The sequence below is a fragment of the Cervus elaphus genome, chromosome 21, assembly GCF_910594005.1.
Source record: "Cervus elaphus chromosome 21, mCerEla1.1, whole genome shotgun sequence".
In the NCBI taxonomy this organism is placed as follows: Eukaryota; Metazoa; Chordata; class Mammalia; order Artiodactyla; family Cervidae; genus Cervus; species Cervus elaphus.
This window is the reverse complement of record NC_057835.1, coordinates 3,897,721-3,924,011: the sequence shown is the minus strand read 5'-3', so window position 1 is coordinate 3,924,011 and position 26,291 is coordinate 3,897,721. Positions and strand designations below refer to the sequence as shown.

Sequence of the window (26,291 nt, the reverse complement as noted above, 5' to 3'; positions counted from 1 at the left end):
GAGCTGTCTTGCTTTGTTGAATTCCCTTGCCAACCTTTTTTGTCTTTTAGGAATGAATACCCTGTAAGACTTTTAAGTAAAATGATTTGTTAATTAACCCCAACCCTTGGGGATCTTTCTGCATACTTTTTATTTTTATTAAAATAATCCTAAGCACATTTACTTTCCAAAATGTTCTTCCAACAAAATCATGTCTAGATATGTTTATATCCTTTGCATACTCATTTTTCATAGTCTTGGGTTAAGAAATCTTTATCTGTACTTTATTAAATACCCCAACCAATCATTTCATTATATTTAAAATCCACCTAATGTATCCATTCATCTGAAACTCTTTTACAATATGTGACAAAGAGAATGAACTTCGTGCCTAATGGACTCAGAATTCTCCAGTAGAGGCCTCTTTGATGTTTGATTGCAACACTGTTATGAAGAGATGTGATACGCCTCCTTACAGATTTAAAGTTGGTGGGCAATTTTATTTATTTCTGGCTGTGCTGGGTCTTCATTGCTGCACATAGGCTTTCTCTAGCTGCGATGAGCAAGGGCTGCTCTCCAGTTGCAGTGTGCAGGCTTCTCATTACAGTGGCTTCTCTTGTTGCGGAGCACGGTCTCTAGGGCTTCAGTAGTTGCGGTGCACAGGTTTAGTTGCCCCACGGCAGGCATGTGGGATATTTCCGGACCAGGAATCGAACTCTGGTCCCCTGCATTGGCAGGCTGATTCTTAACCACTGGACCACAAGGAAAGTCCCTGGGCAACGTTAAATTGTTTAAAGTTGTTTGCCACAGTTGAACTTAGCATTATTGTCAAGGAATAACTCTCAACAGCAGGCAGGGGTTATAAAAGAATATTTTGGCCAGAACAACAGTTACTGACATTATGTATGACTCTACATGTAGAACAGGATCCAGTCAGATGTTTTATTTGTTCTGTACTAACACAGCAGAAACCAGCTTGTTGCTTTTGGGGGCTGAGTGAATGAATCATGGGAAATGGCCACAGTCAGGAGGCTAAGGTCTAACTTATCTTGAACATCATCACCTGCCATCCTACCTGACACCTGCACAACGCTGTTAGACTCAGCACTGTGACTTAGCGTGGTCACATGTACAAAGCAAAGTTTTCAACTTATGTGGTCTCCTTTCAGTACCGTAAATACCCCTATTTTCCCATTATAGTCCTATACTATTCTGGATTTCTAAAATGCTCTTTACCCAAATGTTTATATTGGTCCTTTCTTCTCTCAGCTCAAATTCTCTTCTTTCTTAGCTCAAATAAATCACCCAAGAAGCTTTACTGAAGCACACAAAGCAACTCTACTCAAATTCGATCTTTCTCTCTCTTTTCTCCTTGTTTATCTTCAAATATAACTCCTATTTGATTTATTGTCTTATTATTTTTGAACCTATATTCCTTATCACTCTGGACAGTCTTTGAGACTAGAGAAGAATGTCCATTCTGTCCACTGCTATATTGTCTATCTTTAGAAAATATGGTAAAATTGACACTTTTTGTTTACTCAGAAAAATGTATTTTCTTGCTCATTTTTCGTTGTTCATTTTGATTTTCATTTCCTAATATAAATGTCCCTCACTGGAGGCAAAAGTTGAGTTTTATGTGTATCCCAGTTCCATCTTCTAATAAATTTCTTCACCTTCCTTCCCTTGTACATTTTGAATGTGATTTTACCTAGTGCCTCTCAATGAGCATTGGAGGTAAAGATGTTGGGGAACTCTCTCCTTGGAGACTTCACTTAATATTTCTCCCGGATGTACTTACTGCCTCACAAAAGGATTCTTTGTCTTTCGAATTTAACTGGCTCTTTGTTTAGGCTGGTATCCAGCAGCCCAGGAGTAAAATGTCAGGGCTCTCTATTTAATCAGTGTTTTATTCTTGGCTTGTATTTCAACAGGGGGGATGAAACAGCAGTTTAAATGTTGCCGATATATTTTTTGACCCTTTTAAATTACTGGTCTATGTTATGTGAATCTCAATAATTTCTAATTTATTTTCAGTCTGTACAAATCCCTTGGAGATATGTGCTATTCTTTTGCTAAAAGACATAACAGCTGTGCTGACACTGTACTAAAACCAAGACTAATCCTCACCCAACCAAAGAGGTCATTTTATGGCATTCAACTTTTTTCATTCTCATCATAATTGACAAACTTTATATTGTGTGTTTGTAGAGCAGTGTTTCTCAAAGTTTGTTTTGTGGAATACTAATCTGCAGTGTTATTTTGCTCCCCACCTCCCAAATAGTTTCAATGAGCCAGGAGTTTGAGAAACAAAGTACTAACATATTAACAATTCTGAAACCTGTTAGAAAATCAGCTGCTTCAGTTTGGTTTACCTTTTAGCAGTTTTTCAGTGTATTTTACCATAGTGATGGTACACAAACTGTGGTCCCAGACCACCTGGGAATTTGTGAGAAATTCAAAATCTTGGGCCCCACCCAAGATCTACAGACTCCCAAGCCCTAGAGCAGAGCGGAGTCTGAGCAATCTGTGACTTCTCATGTCCTCTAAGTAAACTTGACATTTGCTCAGCGTGAGAACCACTGGACTACGGAGGTCTTACATTTGGGACAACCTTCTAACATCCTGAGGGAATGTATTCAGATCACCTGGGAAACTATTCAGTAGCTCTGGAGTGTGGCCTGAGATTATGCATTTCTTGAAATTTCCCAGGTGATATTGATGCTCTGGAGTACACCTTGAGTAGCAAGGCCACAAGACAGTTCTGAAAGAGCTAGAGCAAGCATGGGGAAGAATATTTGGATAGATTCTTACAATGGAAATTACGGGCAAAGTGTCTCCTGTGACCCATTTGAGCCCTTCATCAGTCATCCATGGACCTTTGTTAGAAGATGGAATGGCAGTGGCAACGTGGTGCTTCTTACCTGGCCACCTACCATACCAGGTATTCAGAGAAAACACATGGCAAAGAAAGAAGTTAGAGCAGGGATTCCTGAGCATGGGAATTTTTCTTGTACTTACAAATAAAAAAATGAATAGCTGTGTGGTCCTGGGTAGCTTACATAACCACAGTGAGACTCAATTTCCTCACCAGTCAGTTGGAAATATGTTAACAGCACCTGTGTTAGTAGTAGTACTGAAAGTATGACCTTCATGTAAAATGCTTACATTGTGGCACATAGTGAGTACTTAATAAATGATAATGATGTGATAATGGTCATTATGGTGGTGGTGGCCCCACATAAAATGGAAACATCCTGAAGTCAGCCTCACAATTTGATGGAAAAAACAATGTGGGAGCAAAGGTCAGATCGTTGTATTTTCCTCCCATGATTAGGGTTGCAAACTATACTTTTTCATTTTGATTCTCTTCTCACAGCTCCCAGTGACTAAACCACCTACCAAGAACTCTGGGGTTTATGAGGAGTGGGATTGCTGCCGATCCTGGTTTTCTTCTTTCTAGTATGAAAGGGATAAAACTAGTCTTGTATAAGATTTAAATGTGTGAAACTCTGAAGGCAAAAGAAGAGGACGGCAGAGGATGAGATGATTAGAGAGCATCACCAAGTCAATAGACATGAATTTGAGCAAACTCTGGGAGATAGTCAAGGTCAGGGAAGCCTGCTGCATTGCAGTCCATGGGGGTCACAGAGTCAGACACTACTAGCAACTGAATAACAACAACAATAAAATTAAAAACCTTCCCCCATCTCAGAGTATTCCAAGGAAGATATAGCATTTGCCTAAGATCCAGGACTTTGGTTGTATGGATCTCAGTAATGCGTAAGATGTTGTGTGTGTGCATGCATGCTCAGTCCTGTCCAGCTCTTTGTGACCCCATGGACTTGAAGCCTACCAGTCTCCTCTATCCATGGGGTTTTCCAGGCAAGAATACTGGAGTGGGTTGTCATCTCCTTCTCCAGGGGATCTCCCAACCCAGGGATCAAGCGAACCTATATCTTCTGTGGCTCCTGCATTGCAGGCAGATTGTTTACCATTGAGCCACCTGGGAAGCTGGTACGAGGTTACCTGGATCTAGACCAAGAGAAGGCAGGAGAACCACATCAGAAAAGCTGAGACATTGGACACTAAAGTGTGAGCGTGGAGAGGAGACAGGCAAGCCAGCACATTTACAGTCAGATTTGAGAGAGAAGAAAGAGATTGCGAAAGAGCAACTGTGGTGATGAGAGTATGAATAGATGGTTGAAGAGGGGTGTAAGGACATTTCAGGGGAAATGCCTGTCCCATATCTCTTAGGGAAATTTTGTTAGAGAGTTAAATTTATTTTCATTGATTTTTGGATGTCAGTTTGTGACTTTGTTGACTGTGACACCAGATTGAGACTAACTTTGGGTAATTTGGTGTTGCTTAAGTAATATGTTCCCATATATTATGTTTTATAAATATTTATTACATTTATAATAAAAAATAATAATACCTTTCTCTGTTTCTCTTCTCCTCTTCTTCTGCCTCTCTCTTAGTAAAGAAACCATCTCCTTAAAATTTGAACACCCAGACTTGTTTCAATTAGCGATTCTCAACTAGGGGCTATTTTATCCCCCAGGGATATTGACAAGCTGTATTGACAGGCTGTCTTCACGAGATATTGACAAGAGCTTGACAAGATAAATTGACAAGCTCTGAAGACAGTTTTGCTTATCACAATTGAGGTTGTGTTTCTATTAGGTGTATGGGCTTCCCTGGTGGTTTCAGACAGTAAAGCGTCTGCCTACAATGTGGGAGACCTGGGTTCAATCCCTGGGTTGGGAAGATCCCCTGGAGAAGGAGATGGCAACCCACTCCAGTACTGTTGCCTGGAAAATTCCATGGACTGAGGAGCCTGGTAGGCTACAGTCCATGGGGTTGCAAAGAGTCGGACATAACTGAGTGACTTCACTTTCACTTTCTACTGGGTAGAGGCCAAGGATGCTGCTAAACATCCTACAGTCAATCACAGGTTAGCCCCCCACTGCCATAACAAGGAATTATTTGGTGTAAATGCTCATAGTGCCAAGGTTGAGAAACTCTTGTTTAAATTGCTACAGATTTCCTTCCTCAATTCCACCTTCCAGCCTGTGACTTGAATAACTCCTCTGATTATAATTTACTTACTTCCCAAAATAGTAATTCTAGGGGAAAGCCATTATGTATAGCACATAACACAATTAATGATGCTTTGGGAACTTCCTTCCATCTTACTGGGGCTTCCCTGGTAGCTCAGTTGGTAAAGAATCCACCTGCAATGTGGGAGACCTGGATTTGATCCCTGGGTTGGGAAGATCTACCCACTCTAGTATTCTGGCGTGAAGAATTCACAAAGAGATCACAAAGAGTCAGACAGGACTGAGTGACTTTCACTTTCACGTTCCATCTTATTATCTGTCAAAGGAAAAACTCTTAATAAACTAAAGATTTTCTCTGGAAACTCCTACTATGATAATAGACTCAATTAACCAATAAATAAAATGTTCAATTCTAAAAGAATTACTTTTGAGATTTCCTTGCCAGTAACAAATGTATGATGAGTTTTATTTGATTTGCATGGCTAATGACTTCCATGAAATCACCATCTTGGAGGAGCTATTGCTAAGTGTTTAAAGAGGTAGTGATGCCAAGTGGAAAGGGCTTTATCTGGTTGTCCTGAGCTTGGTTCTGGGTCCAGCTGTACCACCAGTCACCTCTTGTCCTTGGGGAATTTGCAATACTTCTCTAAGACTTGATTGCTGCTTCTGCAAGATTAGTAGGAATTGGATTCTTCTGGTTCACTCTGAACTCTGATTGATATTCTTTTCCTCCATGAGAACTGACGCCTTTTAGTTGACCTTTGAAGGAGAGCTAAATGAAGTTCAGGTCAGCCCAAATTCAACGAAGTGTTTGTGTTATTTCTAAAAAAATAAGGAAAGTTAGGAGAATATGGCAAGTTGCCACTGTTAAAGTGACTATCTCTAAATGGAAATTTAGCATTTTCCCCTTACTAAGACAAATCTGGATCTAAATAGAATTTGAAAAATAGTAGAAAAGTCAATTCCCACAGAAAACAATGAATCAAAATGAACATCTGTTAGATTTTCTTTTTCAAGTCAGGCCAACACCATATTAAACTGTTGCTGGTCCTTGCTCACTCCCCTTAGTCTCCTTCTTCCAAAAATAAGTAAAATAAATTAAAACAACAACAACAACATAGAAACAATTTGCATTGACCTCATTGTAACAGAATGTAAACCAAAACACATCTTTGAAGTTCCCGGCCCAGATGGCAAGTCCCAGCTCTCCCATGGTAGATGCTAAGCAGAAAAGTGACTGAGCCACAGGAAGTTGAAGAGATCACAAATATGTAACACCACAGAAATGGCCCAGAACTACCACTGACAAACACAAGATGCAGTAAACTGATGCATCTCTCTGAAGCAGCCCATTTCTGGGTCTTCTGAAGGAAGTCCTTCTTTCAGTTTGAACTTGTTGGTAGACTCTTAGGTTATCAGCATTAGGACATGCTCTTCTGAGCCTCATGCTTTAGTGGGAGAGATGGATTTGTGCTGCTTTGTTGATATCTACCACCTATATCCCATGGTGACTTGTAGCAGCCTTTTAAAGAAAGCTTCCTGAAGTCTGAAGTCATGGTGAGCAAACTTTTTTGACCTCAATGCATAGAAATACATTTTACATCATTATACAGTACAAATGTGTATGCACACAGAGTAAATTACCCAAAGTACCAAAGTTTCTCTGGTTATCTCTTGTGTTTAGGCGTATATACCAGTTCCTTCTGCTCAAGTCACTGTTTCTATTCCACTCTCTTATCCCATTACTTATCTAGATGATGCCCACTTGTCACTCAGGCTTAGAAATGTACCCCACACTGGATTCCATGTCTTTGGTCCCTTTACAACAATAACAAAAAGTATATAAGCACATATAGAAAACATGACAATGCCATAAAAGAACTGAAAGTTAAATGGCCTGATTTATCTTGGAGCATCCCAGTTTTTGCAAGCAAAAGGGAACCATAAAAATGATTAAGAACAGCAGTTGCCAACTTATGTTACTTATGGTACAATTTGTGGCTAAGTACTGTGGTTCAGTATTACAGAAAGCTCAGGGGAAAATCAGTCTACTTACTTTTGATTAAGGTTACATAAGCAAATAAAATCATTTTTATATGACTTTGATTATAAAAAGTAGGAAGATCATAGATTGTTACTTGAACTAGTGCTGATTGCTTTCTTAAAGAAAAAGTCTCTTAAATAATAGGAAAACTGATTTTTTTTAAGTTCTTGGCAATCTAGGACATTTTTTTGAGAGTCACTGATTTAGACCAATGCCTTAAGTTTCACAGATCTGAAAACAGCTCGAGAGGGTAAGTGACCTTCCAAAGCCCATCTAGCATATAAGGGCACACTTAGGATCAATGATTATATCCTAAAACACAGGATTTCCCTCTAACGGTATAGATAACTTATCTTCTCAATATGTTAAGGAGATAACAAATGATCCAGAATTTCAGTCAAAAGTTGAGTGTAATGTTCTAGCAAACATAAATCTTGTACAGTTTTGAATATATTGTGTTCAAAACTGTAAGAGACTCATCAGAAACCACAAAGATGAATTCTATAGAAGCCTTAAATTTAAGAGTTTAGAATTAATAGCATATGCCTTCATTCTCTTGTTTAACCCTCAGAAAAATTTTATCTGGGTAAATGCCACATTATTCCCATTTTGTAGATAAGAAAGTCCTATTGCTGGTAACCTGCAGAACAGTGACTCAGAGTCTATGTCTTTGCTGCTGCCATATGTTGCACAAGTATTTTGAGAATTCAGAGAAAGACTAATTCTGGTTAGGAGATTTGTGTAAGGCTTCTTCGAAAATACGGATTTTTTTTGTTTCTGTTGAGATATAATTGATTTATAATGTGTTAGCTTTAGGCCCCTTCATGGATCACAGACTTGTCATGGCAAAAGGGCTTGTGTAACTCAATGACGCTATGAGCCATGCCGTGCAGGGCCACCCAAGACAAATGGGTCATAGTAAAGAGTCTGACAACACGTGGTCTACTGGAGAAGGATATGGCAGCCCACTCTAGTGTTCTTGCATGGAGAACCCTATGAACAGTATGAAAAGGTGAAAAGATATGATGCTGGAAGATGACTACCACACCGCCCCCCACCCCCAACCTCTGTTACCCAGGTCAGAAAGTGTTCAGTCCTAGGGAAGGGTGGAGGGATATCACTAATAGCTCAAGTAAGAATGAAGCAGCTGGACCAAAGCAGGAAGATGCTCAACTGTCGATGTGTCTGGTGGTGAAAGTAAAATCTGATGTTGTAAAGAACAATATTGTATAGGCATCTTGAATGTTAGGTCCATGAATCAAGGTAAATTGGATGTGGTCAAGCAGGAAATGGGAAGACTGATCATCGACATCTTAGGAATCAGGGAACTGAAATGCACGGGAATGGGTGAATTTAATTCTGATGACCATTATATCTACTACTGTTGGCAAGAATTCCTTAGAAAAAATGGAGTAACCTTCATAGTCAACAAAAGAGTCCAAAATGCAGTAGAGTGCAGTGTCAAAAATGACAGAATGATCACAATTTGTTTCCAAGGCAAACCATTCAACATCACAGTAATCCACGTCTGTGCTTCAACACTGATGTCAAAGAAGTTGAACATTCTGTGAAGACCTACAACATCTTCTGGAATGAACACCAAAAAAAAAAAAAAAAAAAAGATGTCTTTTTCATCAGAGGAGATTGGAATGCAAAAGTAGGAAGTCAAGAGATACCCAGAATAACAGGCAAGTTTATAACAGGCCTTGGAGTACAAAATGAAGCAGGGGAAAGGCTAAGAGTTTGGTCAAGAGAACACACTGGTCATAGCAAATACACTTTTTCCACAACCCAAGAGATGGATCTACACATGGACATTACCATAGTGGATGCTGAAATCAGATTCATTCATTATATTTTTGGCAGCCAAAGATGGATAAGCTCTATATAGTCAGTAAGAAAAAAAAAAAAAAAAGACCTGGATCTAACTGTAGCTCAGATCATGAGCTTTTCATTGCAAAATTCCGGCTTAAATTGAAGAAAATAGGGAAAAACCTCTAGGCCATTCAGGTATGACCTAAATCAAATTCCTTATGATTATACAGTGGAGGTGATAAATAGATTCATGGGATAGATCTCTTAGAGTGCATGAAGAACTATGGACAGAGATTCATAACATTGTACAGAAGGCAGTGACCAAAACTTTTCCAAAGAAAAATGCAAGAAGGCAAAGTGGTTGTCTGAGTAGCCCTTGTAAATATCTGAGGAAAGAAGAGAAGCAAAAGGCACAGGACAAAGGGAAAGATAGATCCAACTGAATGCAAAATTCCAGAGAATAGCAAGGAGAGATAAAAAGGCCTTATTAAATGAACAATGCAAAGAAATAGAGGAAAACAACAGAATGGGAAAGACTACAGATCTCTTCAAGAAAATTGGAGCTATCAAGGGAACATTTCATGCAAGGATTGGCATGATAAAGGACAGCAAAGGTAACAACGTAACAGACATAGAAGAGATTAAGAAGAGATGGCAAGAATAGAAGAACTTTACAAAAAAGATCTTAATGACCCAGATAACTACGATGGTGTAGTCACTCACCTAGAGCCAGAAATCCTGGAGTATAAAGTCAAGTGGGCTTTAAGAAGCATTACTACAAAGAAAGATAGTAGAGGTGATGGAATTCCAGCTAAGCTATTTCAAATACTAAAAGATGATGCTGTTAAAGTGCTGCACTGAATATGCCAGCAAATTTGGAAAACTCAGTAGTGGTCGCAGGACTGGAAAAGGTTCAGTTTTCATTCCAGTCCCAAAGAAGGTCAATGCCAAAGAATGTTCAAACTTCATACAGTTGTGCTCATTTCACATGCGCACAAAGTTATGCCAAAAATCCTTCAAGCTAACCTTCAGCAGTATGTGAACAGAGAACTTTGAGATGTGTAAACTGGATTTAGAAAAGACAGAGGAACAGAGATCAAATTGCCAACATTTGTTGGGTGATAGAAAAAGCAAGGAAGTTCCAGAAAAAATTCTGCTGCTTCGTTGACTAAGCTAAAGCTTTTGACTGTGTGAGTCACAACAAACTGTGGAAAGTTCTTGAAGACCTGGTAGTACTAGACCACCTTACCTGTCTCCTGAGGAACCTGTATGTGGGTCAAGAAACAGCAGTTAAAACCAAACACGAAACAACTGTCTGGTTCAAAATTGGAAAAAGAGTACAACAAGGCTGTATATTGTCACCGTGCTTATTTAATTTATATGCAGAGTACATCATGCTGGGCTGGATGAGTCACAAGCTGGAATCAAGATTGCTTGGAGAAATAGCCACTTCAGATATGCAGATGATATCCCACTCTAATGGCAGAAAGTGAAGAGGAACTAAAGAGCCTCTTGATAAAAAAAATTGCAAATCAATGTGTACTCTAAAAAAATGGAAACAACTAAGGAATATTGGATACATATTGGGTTTTAGGTGGCTTTAAGGAATTACAATTAATTTATATCTTATAATAATGGCATGATTATTGCCTCAAAAAAAAAAAAAACCAAACCTTTATATGTTAAATACATAGTGAAGTATTTATGGGTGAAATTATTTACTTTAAAAGAATATAGTTTTAACAAAGATTAGATGAAACCAGAATGGCAAGATGTTTATAAATTTGATGAGTTGTGTTCTTTTCTTGACTTTTGTATATATTTGATGTTTCCATAATAAAAAGTTAAAAATAAAATCAATGAGAGAGACATTAGGAAGGAATAGTCTTCACCCTCTTAGGTTGGCTTCCCTGGGAAATTGGCTTAGAGATTTGCATGCAGGGCTCTTGAGAGTAAACCCCGTGGGAGATTACAGGAAGTTGAACTGGGCCCAAGGAGATGCTGGAATGCACTGTAGTGACAAGGAAGGTTTCAGTAACTCCCAACTAGAATGGCTCCTCAGGTCACCTGATCTCAGGGAACCATGACTTTATACACCTCTCACTACCCTCCCCTTCACATATACATACACATATTGATCTGTCTTTGAATTGTGAGCTGTCTCCAGAGAACAGGTATAACCTTGGAAAAGATTTTCTTTGTATCACCTCACACTGGTCAGAATGGCTATCATCAAAAAGTCTACAAACCATAAGTGCTGGAGATGGTGTGGAGGAAAGGGAACCTTCCTGCCCTATTGGTGGGAATATAAATTGGTACAGCTGCTATGAAGAACAGTGAGAAAAAAAAAAAAAGTTATGTCTGACTCTTTGCGACCCCATGGACTGTAGCCCTCCAAGCCTGGAAGGCTCCTCCATCCATGGGATTTTCCAGGCAAGAATACTGGAGTGGGTTGCCATTTCTTTCTCCAGGGGATCTTGCAGACCCAGGGATTGAACCTAGGTCTACAGTATTGCAGGCAGACTGTTTACCATCTGAGCTACCAGGGAAACCATTATGGAGAACAGTAAGCGGTTCCTTAAACTAAGAATACCATATATGATCCAGCAATTCCACATCTGGGCATGTATCTGAAGAAAACCATAATTTGAAAAGATATATCCTTGCCTCCTTTGTCAAAGATAAGGTGTCCATAGGTTCGTGGATTTATCTCTGGGCTTTCTATTCTGTTCCATTGGTCTATATTTCTGTCTTTGTGCCAGTACCACACTGTCTTGATGACTGTGGCTTTGTAGTAGAGTCTGAAGTCAGGCAGGTTGATTCCTCCAGTTCCATTCTTCTTTTTCAAGATTACTTTGGCTATTCGAGGTTTTTTGTATTTCCATACAAATTGTGAAATTCTTTGGTCTAGTTCTGTGAAAAATACCGTTGGTAGCTTGATAGGGATTGCATTGAATCTATAGATTGCTTTGGGTAGAATAGCCATTTTGACAATATTGATTCTTCCAATCCATGAACACGGTATGTTTCTCCATCTGTTTGTGTCCTCTTTGATTTCTTTCATCAGTGTTTTATAGTTTTCTATGTATAGGTCTTTTGTTTCTTTAGGTAGATATACTCCTAAGACAAAGGAGGCAAGGATATACAATGGAAAAAAGACAACCTCTTTAACAAGTGGTGCTGGGAAAACTGGTCAACCACTTGTAAAAGAATGAAACTAGAACACTTTCTAACACCATACACAAAAATAAACTCAAAATGGATTAAAGATCTAAATGTAAGACCAGAAACTATAAAACTCCTAGAGGAGAACATAGGCAAAACACTCTCCGACATAAATCACAGCAAGATCCTCTATGACCCACCTCCCAGAATATTGGAAATAAAAGCAAAACTAAACCAATGGGATCTAATGAAACTTAAAAGCTTTTGCACTACAAAAGAAACTATAAGTAAGGTGAAAAGACAGCCGTCAGATTGGGAGAAAATAATAGCAAATGAAGAAACAGACAAAGGATTAATCTCAAAAATATACAAGCAACTCCTGCAGCTCAATTCCAGAAAAATAAATGACCCAATCAAAAAATGGGCCAGAGAACTAAACAGACATTTCTCCAAAGAAGACATACAGATGGCTAACAAACACATGAAAAGGTGCTCAACATCACTCATTATTAGAGAAATGCAAATCAAAACCACAATGAGGTAGGTACCATTACACACCAGTCAGGATGGCTGCTATCCAAAAGTCTACAAGCAATAAATGCTGGAGAGGCTGTGGAGAAAAGGGAACCCTCTTACACTGTTGGTGGGAATGCAAACTAGTACAGCCACTATGGAAAACAGTGTGGAGATTCCTTAAAAAACTGGAAATAGAACTGCCATATGACCCAGCAATCCCACTTCTGGGCATACACACTGAGGAAACCACATCTGAAAGAGACACATGCACCCCAATGTTCATCGCAGCACTGTTTATAATAGCCAGGACATGGAAGCAACCTAGATGCCCATCAGCAGATGAATGGATAAGGAAGCTGTGGTACATATACACCATGGAATTTTACTCAGCCGTCAAAAAGAATTCATTTGAACCAGTCCTAATGAGATGGATGAAATTGGAGCCCCTTATACAGAGTGAAGTGAGCCAGAAAGATAAAGAACATTACAGCATACTAACACATATATATGGAATTTAGAAAGATGGTAACGATAACCCTATATGCAAAACAGAAAAAGAGACAGAAATACAGAACAGACTTTTGAACTCTGTGGGAGAAGGTGAGGGTGGGATGTTTCAAAAGAACAGCATGTATACTATCTATGGTGAAACAGATCACCAGCCCAGGTGGGATGCATGAGACAAGTGCTCCGGCCTGGTGCACTGGGAAGACCCAGAGGAATCGGGTGGAGAGGGAGGTGGGAGGGGGGATCGGGATGGGGAATAAGTGTAAATCTATGGCTGATTCATATCAATGTATGACAAAACCCACTGAAATGTTGTGAAGTAATTAGCCTCCAACTAATAAAACAATTAAAAAAAAAAAAAAAGAAAAAGAAAAGATATATGCACCCCAGTGTTTCATTGCAGCACTATTTACAATAGCCAAGATATGGAAGCAACCTAAATGTCCATCAACAGAGGAATGGGTAAAGAATATGTGTGTGTGGGTGTGGGTGTGTGTGTGTATATAATGGGATATTACTCAGCCATAAAAAGAACAAAATAATGCCATTTACAGTAGCATGATGGATCTAGAGATGATCATACTAAGTGAAATATGTCAGACAAAGACAAATATCACATATTACTAATATGCAGAATCTAATTTTTAAAAGAAATTATATAAATGAGCTTATTTACAAAATAGGAACAAACTCACAGATTTCAAGAACAAACATTGTTACCAAAGGGGAGATGTGAGGTAGGAGGGATATTATAGACCAGGAGCTTGGGATTAACATACACAAACTACTACATATGAAATAGACAGGCAACAAGGACCTACTGCTTAGTACAGGAAACTCTCCTCAGTATTCTGTAATAACGTATATGGGGAAAGAATCTGAAAAAGAATAAGTAGATATATATGTATAACTGAATCAATATGCTACACAAGTGAGACACAACATTGTAAATCAACTATATTGCAATAAAACAATTTTAAAAAGATACTGCTTGGCTGACAATTCCCAGAGAGAGGAACTCGAACAGATGCTGAGTGCTTTTAGCCATTGAAGTAATAAGAACCTCAGTCTTCATCCTGGAAATCTGGGCAGCTTACCCTGGCACCCATCACACTCTCCATTTTTTTTTTACCCATAAACATTTACAACAATGACATTTTTCTCCTGTGTCTCATGCACTTGATGATTGTGTCCGTGTTTTGTTTTGTTGGCTGTTTGAGAAAAGTGGTGTATTTGCATAAAGAGAGCATGTGTTGACATGCAATAGATCTGTTGCTTTAAATTCATCTTGCAAGTGGTTTTCATTGAAATAGCAGGAAACTAATGTCCTTTTAAAACTTTATTAAAATCATCTGGATATGCTTAATCTAGTAAAAGCAGAGTACACGGCTGCTGGACTTCCTATAGATTTAGATATGGAGCAGAAAGAGGCTTAAGTGATATCCTACATTTGAAACTGTGTAGAAAGATGTTATTGGCCTCAAAAAATATGTCCCTTATGAAGTAGATTCACAACTAGCATCCCTGCACCATTTCTGTTTGCATGACTTTTTGAATGTCTCTGGCATTCTGTCCTACTTGGTCTCTTCATTCTCCGTGTGGGTTCATATACATCATTGCTGTTTTTTCTAGAATTGCTGCCTTTCCTTGTTCAGTCTAAGACTTTCCGCTTCTCCACTCAAGAAAGGTCAATTCTGAAGTGAACCTTTACAAAGAGCTGTATCACCCTGAGCCTCAGAATCATTTCAACTTTGTCTTCAAAAATTTGACCCTTCATCATAATTGAGTTCTACTTAGTCTAGCCATTTTCATGATTAATTATAGATGGGAACTCTGGGCTAGATGGTGCAGCCATGTTTAATGAGGTCACTCAGATGGTCAGGCCGCTTTCTAGGGCACTGTGATCTTTTACTTACTTTTGGCAAAAAAAAAAAAAAAATCAAATAATTTACACCATGTTGTTGAGTTACTTTAGAAAAAATGACACCAGTGTTCATTAAGGATGTAAATACCTATAAATCCACTTAAACACATGCCTTCTACATTGAAAGCCACCCTGGAACCTTGATTACATTTGATTTTAGGGCTTTGAAATGCAAAGCAACACGCTGAACACTGTTGGATGAAACTGTTCTGAAGTGGAGAACTAGGAGGAAGTCTTAAATAGCGTTACTCCAGCCAACATACACAAACTTAACATTGCTTTTTGAACCTATGGCCATGTGCATTAAAGATGAATATTTTGCCTTTGAAAAATTAATGTCCCAGAGCTCTTGCAACCATTGTTTTTTTGTGAAATGGAGTATGCAAAATGTCTTTTAAAAATGCAGCCTTTTGGTGAATAGATTGTTTCTCCTCTTTTTGGGCTGTGTTACTCATTGGAAAGCCCCCTAAAGGAGCATTAAGCAAATGAGCAAATAGCTTTAAAAATCCTGTTACCATACTCAGAGGAACCTGGAGATGGATGGAGTCAGTGAGCGAGACCAATTTTCATCCTTGTGTGAAACAAATAAAGTGTCTCTTTCTCCTCTTTTCTTTTCTTGATCTTTTAAAAATGTAAAGGCTCACTGCTTTTTCTTGTTTAACAGATTTAAGTTTAAACAAAGAAGGCTTCTTTGAAAGGTCCAAGTAAGAAATGCCAAGCTAAGGAGGATGGAGCTGGCCTGGGAGCTTTGTGAGTTATCAGGTAAATGTTATGTCTGGAGTAGAGACTAAGATAACCAAGCCTCGTGGGGTCTTGGATCAATTTAATTTTGATAAATGACCAGTTTGGTAAATATTATTTACATTACTCCATAAGTCAGGTCTGTTTCTGATCCACTCATGTTTGAACAACTCGCATCATTGACTGTGGAAATAGCTTCTCAAGTAATCCCCATGGGCTGGCTTACCCCACTGTTAGCTCACAGTTAGAAGGATAATTAGGAATGAGGGTGCTTGGCTTTTGAACTAAAAATGAAAGCATGGGCAAAAGGCTCAGTAATCTATATTTGAAGCAGTTCTTGAGCCACAAGAACTCAATATTCCCAGCAATCTACAGAAGTGGTGGTATTTTAAAATTCTGCATCTGCTTTAAAAAATGACGTTCTTAAATATTACAAGATTTAAAAAGAAAAACAGTTTTTAAGCATAGTCCTATCCCTTTAACACACTATTTTATCTATCTGTATTTTCTACTCTCTATCTATATAGGTTATATGTTTATTGATTCACTCACTCCTTCATTCTGCAAGTGTTTAAATACTTAGAATGCATCAGTTAGTAGTTAATGCCAGAGATTAACCAACATTTTCTGTAGTGAGCCAACCACATAGTAAAAGGTTTTGAGGGCCACCCAATCTTTGTCACAACTTCTCAGGTCAGGTGTTATAGGGCAAAAGCAGTTAAAGACAATATGTGAACACACAGATCTGATAGTTTCCCCATAAAACTTTATTTACAAAGCAGGCAGTATGTTGGATTTGGCCAGCTGGTCACAGTTTAACTAAACTGTGGCATAAAACCATGGCATCCAAGAGCCAGACAAAATATTAGATAAAGTCCCATTGAACATACACTGTAATTGGGGAGGGCAAATAGTAAATAACAAATAAATGGTCTCAGTGAATAAATAGTACAAATGAAAGAAACTATTAGGTTGGTGCAAAAGTAATTATTTATGGATGCTAAGTTTTAAATCACTGTAACTAGGCTCAAACACATGTTTATTAATCAAAATAAGAACCATTACAATCAACACATTTTTGCCAATGAGAAATTAGTTTGTTTATTACTATAGCATAAAAACTTATGCTTTGGGATTCGATGAAGTCTTGGATAGCTTTTTCTGCATCCTGCTGGTTGTGGAAGCATTTTCCGTACAAAAAGTTGTCAAGATGCTTGAAGAAGTGGTAGTCAGTTGGACAGAGGTCACATGGATATTGCACCTAAGACAAAAATTGTAGCCCAGTTTGTTCACCTTTTGAAGCATTGGTTGTGTGATATGCAGCCAGGTCACAGAAAAGAATTGGGCCCTTTTTGTTGACCACCACTGATTGCAGGAGTTGTAGTTTTTTGTGCATCTCATTGATTTGCTGAGCATACTTCTCAGATGTAATGGTTTCACTAGGATTCAGAAAGCTGCAGTGGATTAAACTAGCAGCAAACCATGAAACAGTGCCCATGACACTTTTATTGGTGCAAGTTTGGCTTTGGAGATTGTTCTCAGTCCAGCCACTGAACTGGTCATCACTGGTTGTTACATAAAATTCACATTGTTGTTGCATAGAGCTGTTGCATAGGGTAAGAGAAAATGACACTTCTAAAAGAAACTGTTTATTTGATTTGCAGTCAGCTCTTGAGACACCCATTTATCAGTTTTTTCATCTTTCCAATTTGCTTCAAATGCCAAATGACCATAGGATGGTCGATGTTGAGTTCTTCAGCAACTTTGCATGTAGTTGAAAGAGGATTAGCTTCAGTGATCCTCTCAGTTGGTCGTTGTACACTTCCAATGGCTAGCCTCTGCTGCACTCCTCATCTTCACGGCTCTAATCTACTTTGCAAAACTACTTGAACCTCCAGTGCACTGTATGTTCATTAAAAGTTTCTGGGCCAAATGCATTGTTGAAGTCATAGTTGTCTCCACTGCTTTATGACCCATTTTGTGCTCAAATAAGATCATTTGAATTGATTTTTGTCTAACATCATTTCCCTAGTCTAAAATACATATAAAATAAACACCAAGGAATAATTCATTAGCAAAAAATATAAAGCAAGAAATGCACGTTAAAATAATGTATAACAAACCACATTTATTTAAGAATGTATTCCAATATCAAATGGCAAAATTCAGTAATGCAAAACCAAAATTATTTTTGCACCAACCTAATATTCCTTCCTCTGTGTCATACATGTAGCTAAATCTAATTGATGAGCATATATATGAAGGAAAGATATCAAGGTAATAAAAGATATCAAGATAATAAACTTTTTCTAAATTCTTTGTTTCTGCTTTGGACAGAGAAACCCAAGAATTTTAAAGTAGGGCAAAAATCAGAAGCAAGGAATGTAAATGTAAAGAGTGTTTGCCTTTTGGTAAGAAAATTTTTGTTAGCTTTAGGCACCCAGCTTTCTGGGTAGTCCTGAAAATCAGGGTCTGAAGAAAGGAGCAGACAAATGGGAACCTCATTCTTCCTGCTCAGGGCCTGTGTTTTGCCACTCAGCAGCAGCCCTTCATAATTAAGTCAGTTAAGAAACAAGGTAGCTCAGACATAGAAGCTCGTGTTCAAATCCATCAGGCACGGATTGTAAATGGCACAGTGCATGCAAAGCACAGTACATGGTACAACGTTATAAAGAGGATATACTGATGAATGTGACAGATCCCTGTCTTTGTAGTTGGAGGGAGAGACAGGGACCTGGCAGATAGGACAGATTGAAGGCCAAGGTATCACGTGATAGAGTAGGGGGTGTGTGTGTGTGTGTGTGTGTGTGTGTGTGTGTGTGTGTGTGTGTGTGACTGAAGGCCAAGGTATCAAGTGATAGAGTAGGGTGTGTGTGTGTGTGTGTGTGTGTGTGTGTGTGTGTGTGTGTTGCTCAGTCGTGTCTGACTCTTTGTAACACCATGGACTGTAGCCCACCAGGTTCCTCTGTCCATGGGATTCTCCAAGCAGGAATACTGGAGTGGGTAGCCATTCCCTTCTCCAGGGGATCTCCCCAATCCAGGGATCAAATCCAGGTCTCCTGAGTAGCAGGCAGATTGTTGATCGTCGGAGCCACCAGGAAAGTCCATGATAGACTATATGGGAGGTCAACTCCTACTCTTCCCTCATCTTCAGCATAGAGGAAGGGCTTACCCCCCATCCCATGCCTCAGGAAGGGATTGCACTGGAAATATGTATTCCTTTCTCTTTCAGAAATATTTTCTTCTCGTATGCTCTTCCCCTGGGGAAGAACAGTAATCTTTCTGGTGGATGAGATTGGAAAAGTATAGAGTGCGGCATTTTCGGTACTCTTTTTTTTTTTTAGATGCTGGTCATGGCAAACATATTTCTACGTGCCAGATACCAACATTTTCATTTCTTTAATCCTCACAGCAGTCCTGTGAGGTAGCACTTTATCATTCCCATCTTCTAGGTGAGGAGATTAACTCATAGAAGCTCTGAGGGACTTGTATGTCTGCTTGGCTGATGAATGGCACAGCCAGGTATAGTCACTCAATCAAACTCCAGGATCCTTGCTCTCAATTCCTCCCCTCTCTGGTTCCAGGGAAGAGTGAAAGTGTACTGTTCACTTCTTCCATGACATAAGCATACCAGAATCAGGGCAGGGTCCTGGTCTTGCTCGAAGCCTCTGTGTTCCTGATGGAGGCACAAGAGCAATTTCGAGGTGTAAATATAAAGGTTTCCTTCAGTTAAGGGTATCCATTGCTAGATTTGGTGCAAGTGGGCAGAAAAGCCAATCATGTTCTTAAATTCAGCAACATTGGTGATAAAGCTAATATTTCTATCTCTCTTGATTTAACTGCTGTATCTCTTTCCCAAAATTTTGGTGCCCAGCCAACTCAGAGGAAAAACGGTGATTAATTCTCACCCCAGACTCCCATCATAAGTATGAATAATAGCAGTAGTAAAAAATATCCAACAACAAATATGGTATAGCAGACATTGTGATGAGTGCTTTAGGTATGTATCATCTCTTTGCATCTTCACCACAATCTCAAATGAGTAGATACTCCATGTTATGGAAGAGTAAAGAGGGATTAAATTTTAGGTTGTCAAATAGATTTCTGATGAATGAGAGTGTAATGACTGTTTTATTGTCATTATGACATATTAATAGGCAAACCCAACACTTGATTGCAATGGTCTTTGATGTTAACTTCAAATAATTCTGCTCTTCACAGAATCAGTGACAATAGTTGATGTTTAATACTATCTTAAGAGCATGCAAAGGTCAAAATAATTCACAGTACTGGCCAACAAATAGCAGAATGAAGTTAGGTTAAGACATTTCAGTAGAAAACCTCTTTTATCTGTCTACTTCTTCTCACCTTTTTCGGCATTGCCCTAGACAAGCCACCGCTGTCTCTCACTTGTTCTACTGAAAGAGTCCTCATATCATCAGCCACATGTATTTCGTCAGTGTCAGATGTCTTCTCCATATGCACAAGCGTGACCTCACTACAGGGCACTGCCCCTGACTCCCCCTTCAGTCCTGTCTCCTCCATTTCCGAGCTACACTTCAGTTCCTTGGCTATCCCATATCTTTCGTGATGTGATTTGTTGCTGTTGTTTTTCCTTTCTGAAATATCCTTCCCTCTTCCTGAAACATCCTTTGCTAACCCGTTTTCACATCCATAAGGAAACTTATCCTTTATGCTTCAACTTGAATATTGCTTCCTCCGAATTTCTTTCTTAGTAGCCCTTGTTAGAGGTCCTTGTGCTATCCCATCCCTATACTTCTAGGACTCATCTCAGTTTATATTCATTTGGTTTTTGTAGCTACTCGTTTTTTGTCTGACTTCATCTGAAATAAAGCTTTACAGGGGTCTGATCCGAATCTGCCTTGCTCACTGCACTGTTCTCAGTGCCAAGCGTGGACTCACCCAGTTTATGTTGTTGATCAAACTGAATATGGTTGCGAAGGTCGTGTCCTGTACGCTTCAAGGGTACTATCCACATAGATGATGATATCACTGATGCTCCCTGGAAATGTACAACACATCAACCCTTTATTGAATGAAAGAATGAATAAATAAATAAGTGACACCATTATTACAGAATTGCCTTATTGAAGAAAACTGTTTTGATGCCCAGTATTTCCTAGAAACCATAAAATCGCATGTGGTCATATATGCCTTGCATATATGTCATACTTAAGCAGTAATGTTGGCATTTTATGTATTCCAAGTGAAATCTCTTTTGCCCTTATTGAAATTCTGCATCAATTTTTTTCATAATCTTGAACTTAGTCCACAGCTCTCCAGGTGCCAATATAAAGTCCCACTTTAGCTTTTTAATTGTACAGAGACCTCATTCTTGACTTGCAGGTGAGAAAGAGCTGAAGCTGCATTCCATGTGTGAATCAAAATACATTTTAATACAGTATTTTTATTCAGTGGGGCCCCTGAGTAAAACCTGCAATGTATTATAAAATGCTGGTAAATATATATACAATCATAGAGGGAAGGAATGAGTGACATCCAGAAGAAGGTTATAGATCATAGTGCTGAGAGCTGGATTACCTGGCACATGGAACTGCTCATAACTAAGTGTGTATTGTAAATAATAAATCTTAACCATGGTGCCCATCTCCAAGTCTTTCCATCTACATGTGTGACTCCAGGCTTTGCTACAGTAGAAATTGAACTGTGATTACTACTGATAACCATTTATTAATAAATTTAAACAAGGAAGCAGTTTAAAAAATAAAATGGGAATTTGAATTGAACAAATTGTGGTTTCTTATAGGATATAATTGTAACATCACCTCCAATACTGCCATCATTTCACCTTGTAATTCACATTTGCACATTCCCCCAAGACACTCTAAGCTCCCCATGGCTCTTTAATCTGTTTTACTAACTTATGCACACTTGCCTTGCACATAGAGTTTGCAGATCTTGGTATTCATAGGGTGACTGAATGAAATTATTAAACAAAATGGTTTCATTAAACCAGACTTAAAATTCCACACCACCTCAAAAACATCACTTTATTGGCTTTTCAAACTGAGAACAGAACATTGACTTGGGCAAGTTTCTCACTGGGACTTAACCCATGAGATGGTAGATGTCTTGATGCACACTAAGAAACCCCTTCAGGAATGAAGGGCTTACCCATGAACTGCTGGGAGTGCAGTCAGATGGCAGCCTTGGTTATTTGGCCCCCTTTGGGAAAAGACTGTTAAGGAGAGCCACCAAGCCCTTCCCACGCATTCTCAGCCAATAGGTGGTCAACTCCAGCGTGTCAAGTCTGCATGCTCTTCCTCCATCTCAAGTCAATGCTACAGAGCCACCTCAGCTCCAGAACTTTTCTTGGGGTCAGCTGAAGCCTGTCCTGCGAATAAAACAGAGCTCAAGTTGTCCCTCTAGCCCATCCTTCCTTTCACAGGTGTTGATGATCCCAAGAGCACTCCCTAATAAATCTCCTCAATGCTAGTATTTGTCCCAGAGTTTGTTTCCCACAGAGCATAGTGTATAACCCATGACTCTATGTTTCAAAGAGTTAAAAGACAAAGGAATCAATTCAAGGAATATTCCCCCTTACTAGAACAATCTCAAAACAAGCAGTGTTATTATTTGTGAAAGTGACTGGGTCTCAGTAGCAGCTGCAGCAGAGAGTTGGATTTGTGCTATTCGTGTCATAAACAGAAACACTGTTGTAGCTTAGAGTAACCAGCAGCATTGGCCTTCATTGCATGGGACCACTGCTCCCAAAACAACACTAGGAATTTGGGAAATTATGGTGATGGAACAGACACTTAATTAAGGGTAGTGTCAGAGTTCTTGCATTTTTTTAACTGACCTCCAGAAAACTATATTCCTCTGATGCTTGGTTATTCTTTGATTATATTTAATTTCCCAAAGTGTGCAGTAACAAGACAACACTTGAAGAAATCTCTAAGATCTAGAGGATTAAAAAGTCATACATTTTCCGTAATAACTGTTATAACAAATGTAGTTCAATGATACTGTAGTATAATTAGATTTAATAACATATCATAATTATTGATGAGGCTTTTGTATAGAGGAGTCAGTGAACTGCAGGTTGGGGGAGAAGCCCAGCCCACCACGGGCAGAATTTGGCCACAGTCATTCATTTAGAGGTTGTTCCTGGTTGCTTTCATGCCATGGTGGCAGAGTTGAGTAGCTGGGGCAGAAGTTGCATGGCCCACAAAATCTAATATATTTATCATTTAGCCCTTTGCAGAAAGACTGTTGACCCCTGCTCTCATGTAGTAACATTTAATGATCCCAATATAGTATTAAATGAAAGGAGAAAAATTTGTTGAAGGAAAATAACACTCCATATGTACATATACATACATACACAAAACGTTATCTCTGGTCATTGAGATTAGAGATGAATATTTGTATTTTCTTCTTTTTGCTTTTTGTATTTTCCATAGGAAACATGCATTTTTTTTTTTTTAGTAACAAAACTAATAAATGCTATTTAGTGTGTAATTTTTTTCTTCAAAACCACTTAGAATTTTATTAGCTAGCTGTCTGTATAAAAAAAAAGTCATTTATCTAAAGTCCAGTTAGAAAGCAGCTCTGAATGTGTGCATACTGAAGGATTTGTACAAAGGATTTCATAATACTACTCCATGTCTAAGAAAATATGCAAACCATCAAGTTGCATATTCATAGAGAAGCTTGCCCAGCTACTGGATTAAGCATCCAGTTGGCGATCAGAAGCTTAAAAAGAGAACCAGCAACAACCCTGGGTTATTTTGTGACAGCTGGCTCCATTTGGTAAGCCTGTACACGTTGTGCTAAGAAATACGGTTTATTCAACTTCTGGTTTGTGATGCTTTTTAAATTCTCCCATCAGTTTTCTTGTGTGTTTCAAGAAGAAAATGCCAAAAAGCTTCCATTTTCCTAAACCAGGCCATTTCTAGACTAAAAAATAACACAGTGGTCATTAAAATAACATAGCTAATCATTCTTGAACCATTTTCTGAATAAATAACAAGACTCAAGTTCAATGCTGTTTACCAGTATCCTGTTTGTTTGTTTGTTTTTAGTTGGGATATAGCTGTCTTACAATGTTACGTTAGTTTCTGCTGTGAAATGAAGCAAATCAGCCATGTGCGTGCGTGCATGCTAAGCTGCTTCAGTTGTGTCCCACTCTTTTTGACTCTCTAGACTGTAACTTGCAAGGATCTTCTGTCCATGGGATTCTCCAGGCAAGAATAGTGGAGTGGGTTACCATATCCTCCTCCAGGTGATCTTTCTGACCTAGGGATTGAACCATGTTTCCTGCGGCTCCTGCACCGCAGGTAGATTCTTTACCACTGAGCTCCTGGGGGAGCCCCTGAATCAGCCATATGTGTGTATATATACACACGTATTTCCTCGCTCTTAGCCCTCCTTCCCATCCTCCCCCATCCCACCCATCTAGGTCACCACAGAGCACTCAGTTGAGCTCCTTGCCCTGTACAGCAGATTCCCATTAGCTATCTGTTTTACACATGGTAATATATATATTAATATGTCAACCACATCCTCTTAACAAACAAGAAATACTCTTTCCACCTATTTTCAGATGGGGAAACAAATCCTCAGGCAGGTTCAGTAGATGGCCAAAGGCTCACCAGTCTAATACATAACTTAGCCAAATGTCCAGAGGTCAAGCCAACTCTCTCTGACTCTGGAAATCTGAGTCCTCACTCACCAACCTGTGTGGTCTCCTGACCATCTGCATGTTTCAAAGCATGATATAATCCTAGCACCCATCTCCATGGGAACATGTAGTTGGTATTCAAAAATATCTGTAGAATGACCAAAAGACTGTGCAGTTTAGTCCATTCAGTAAAGCCTGGCACAAAGAAGTAGGAGTTGTAACATTAAGAAATATTAGGAGATCTTGGTTTTCATGTATAAAATTATTTGGGGAGAGTATTTTCAGAGTGGGTATAAAGCACTAGCAGACTGCTGTGTAATATTAGAACACTTCTTATTGGAAGTAACTTCAGGAAACTGTTTTGTATACACATTTTATAAGTCCAAATTGATTTAATTCAAATAAATATTAAACTTTGTATAAAAACCATATTTGCTTAACCTGTTATACTATGTCAGTATCACATAGAAAAATATCAGAATATGATTTTTATTTCCATTTTCTTCCACTCTCTTAGGCATTTTTAGAATGCTATTCCAGTGCTTTGCTCACTGGAAAACTGAGGCTTTTTTTTTTTTAAAAACTCTATGAATTAAAGCAAATATTACTGTATTTCTGGCTTAGAAACTATGGATCTGTGTAGATGCTGGAAAAGGTGTATCTTCATAATGCATCCTTTCCTGTTCCTAAATCAAAACAGAATGAATCTTTGAGATTTGGAAATTAGCATCACTTAGTCACACCAAATAAAAGTCAATTGTTGCCAAATCTATTTTCTAAATAAAATGATGCATTTTTTTATCCTTCCATTGTGTAACAGTATAAAGAAAAAATAAAGTATGGGCTTGGAACTCATATTTAAAAGTTGGCAATTACCCCCCGCCTAGTTTTGGCAATTTGTATTTCTATTTGAAATACATTAATTGGTGAATTGGGGCTTCCCTGGTAGCTCAGCTGCTAAAGAATCCGCCCGCAATGCCGGAGACCCCGTTCAATTCCTGGGTCAGGAAGATCCCCTGGAGAAGGGACAGGCTGCCCACTCCAGTATTCTTAGGCTTCCCTGGTGGCTCAGCTGGTAAAGAATCTGCCCGCAGTGCAAGAGACCTGGGTTCGATCCCTGGGTTGGGAAGATCCCTTGGAGAAGGGAACGGCTACCCACTCCAGTTAAAATAGAATATAATGTTTTTAAACCTTTACAAATGCCAGGCTTGACAAAATGCTGTCAACGTAGTTACTTTATCATTATCTCTATTTGACAGAAGAGAAACTTCTAAGGCTCAAAGAAATCAAGAAACTTACTCAAGATAACACAGCCATAAAAAAAGCAAAGCTGGGATGTGAATTCAACTATCGCAGCCTTTAGGGTAGAGTTGCACAGCCTCTAGGGTAGAGTTGCTCAACCTCAGCACTACTGACATTTTGGACTGGATAATCCTTTGCATAGGGGACTGTCCTGGGCATTGTAGGATGTTTAGCAGCATCCTTGACTTCCACACATCAGATGTCAACAGTACCTCCCTCTCAACAAGTTGCAACAACCCTAAATGTTTCCAGACATTATCAAATTTTCACTGGGGAAACAAAATCAGCTCTGGTTTATAACCACTGCCCTAAGACTCCTGTCCTAACTGCTGTGCTTTTCTGCCTGCCTTTCAATTTAGGTCAAGATCACCCTTCCAGAATGAACCCTTAGCAAGCTTGTCATAGTCCATGCATGTCTGGGCTTCAGCCAATTTAGTTTCTCCCTCATTTTACGTAGGAAGGAAATGCCAGGCGCCCACAACCTGGAGTGATTTAGGATATGTACCCAAAGCTAAAATTAATTTAAAAAAATAATGAATTGCCCTGCTCTCATTACCAGAAATTTGA

The 26,291-nt window shown here is 38.9% G+C and overlaps 1 long non-coding RNA gene and 1 pseudogene across 1 annotated transcript in view; both read left to right on the top strand.

The window, feature by feature from the left end:
* The window catches only part of LOC122679146, a 193,589-nt pseudogene that overhangs the window by 101,225 nt on the left and 66,073 nt on the right, over positions 1-26,291 (top strand).
* LOC122679147 overlaps positions 1-26,291 on the top strand; it is a 65,292-nt gene that overhangs the window by 10,831 nt on the left and 28,170 nt on the right. Inside the window, exon 2 of the long non-coding RNA XR_006336333.1 lies at positions 15,678-15,775. This is a non-coding gene — a long non-coding RNA (uncharacterized LOC122679147). The remainder of the gene's footprint in view (positions 1-15,677; positions 15,776-26,291) is intronic.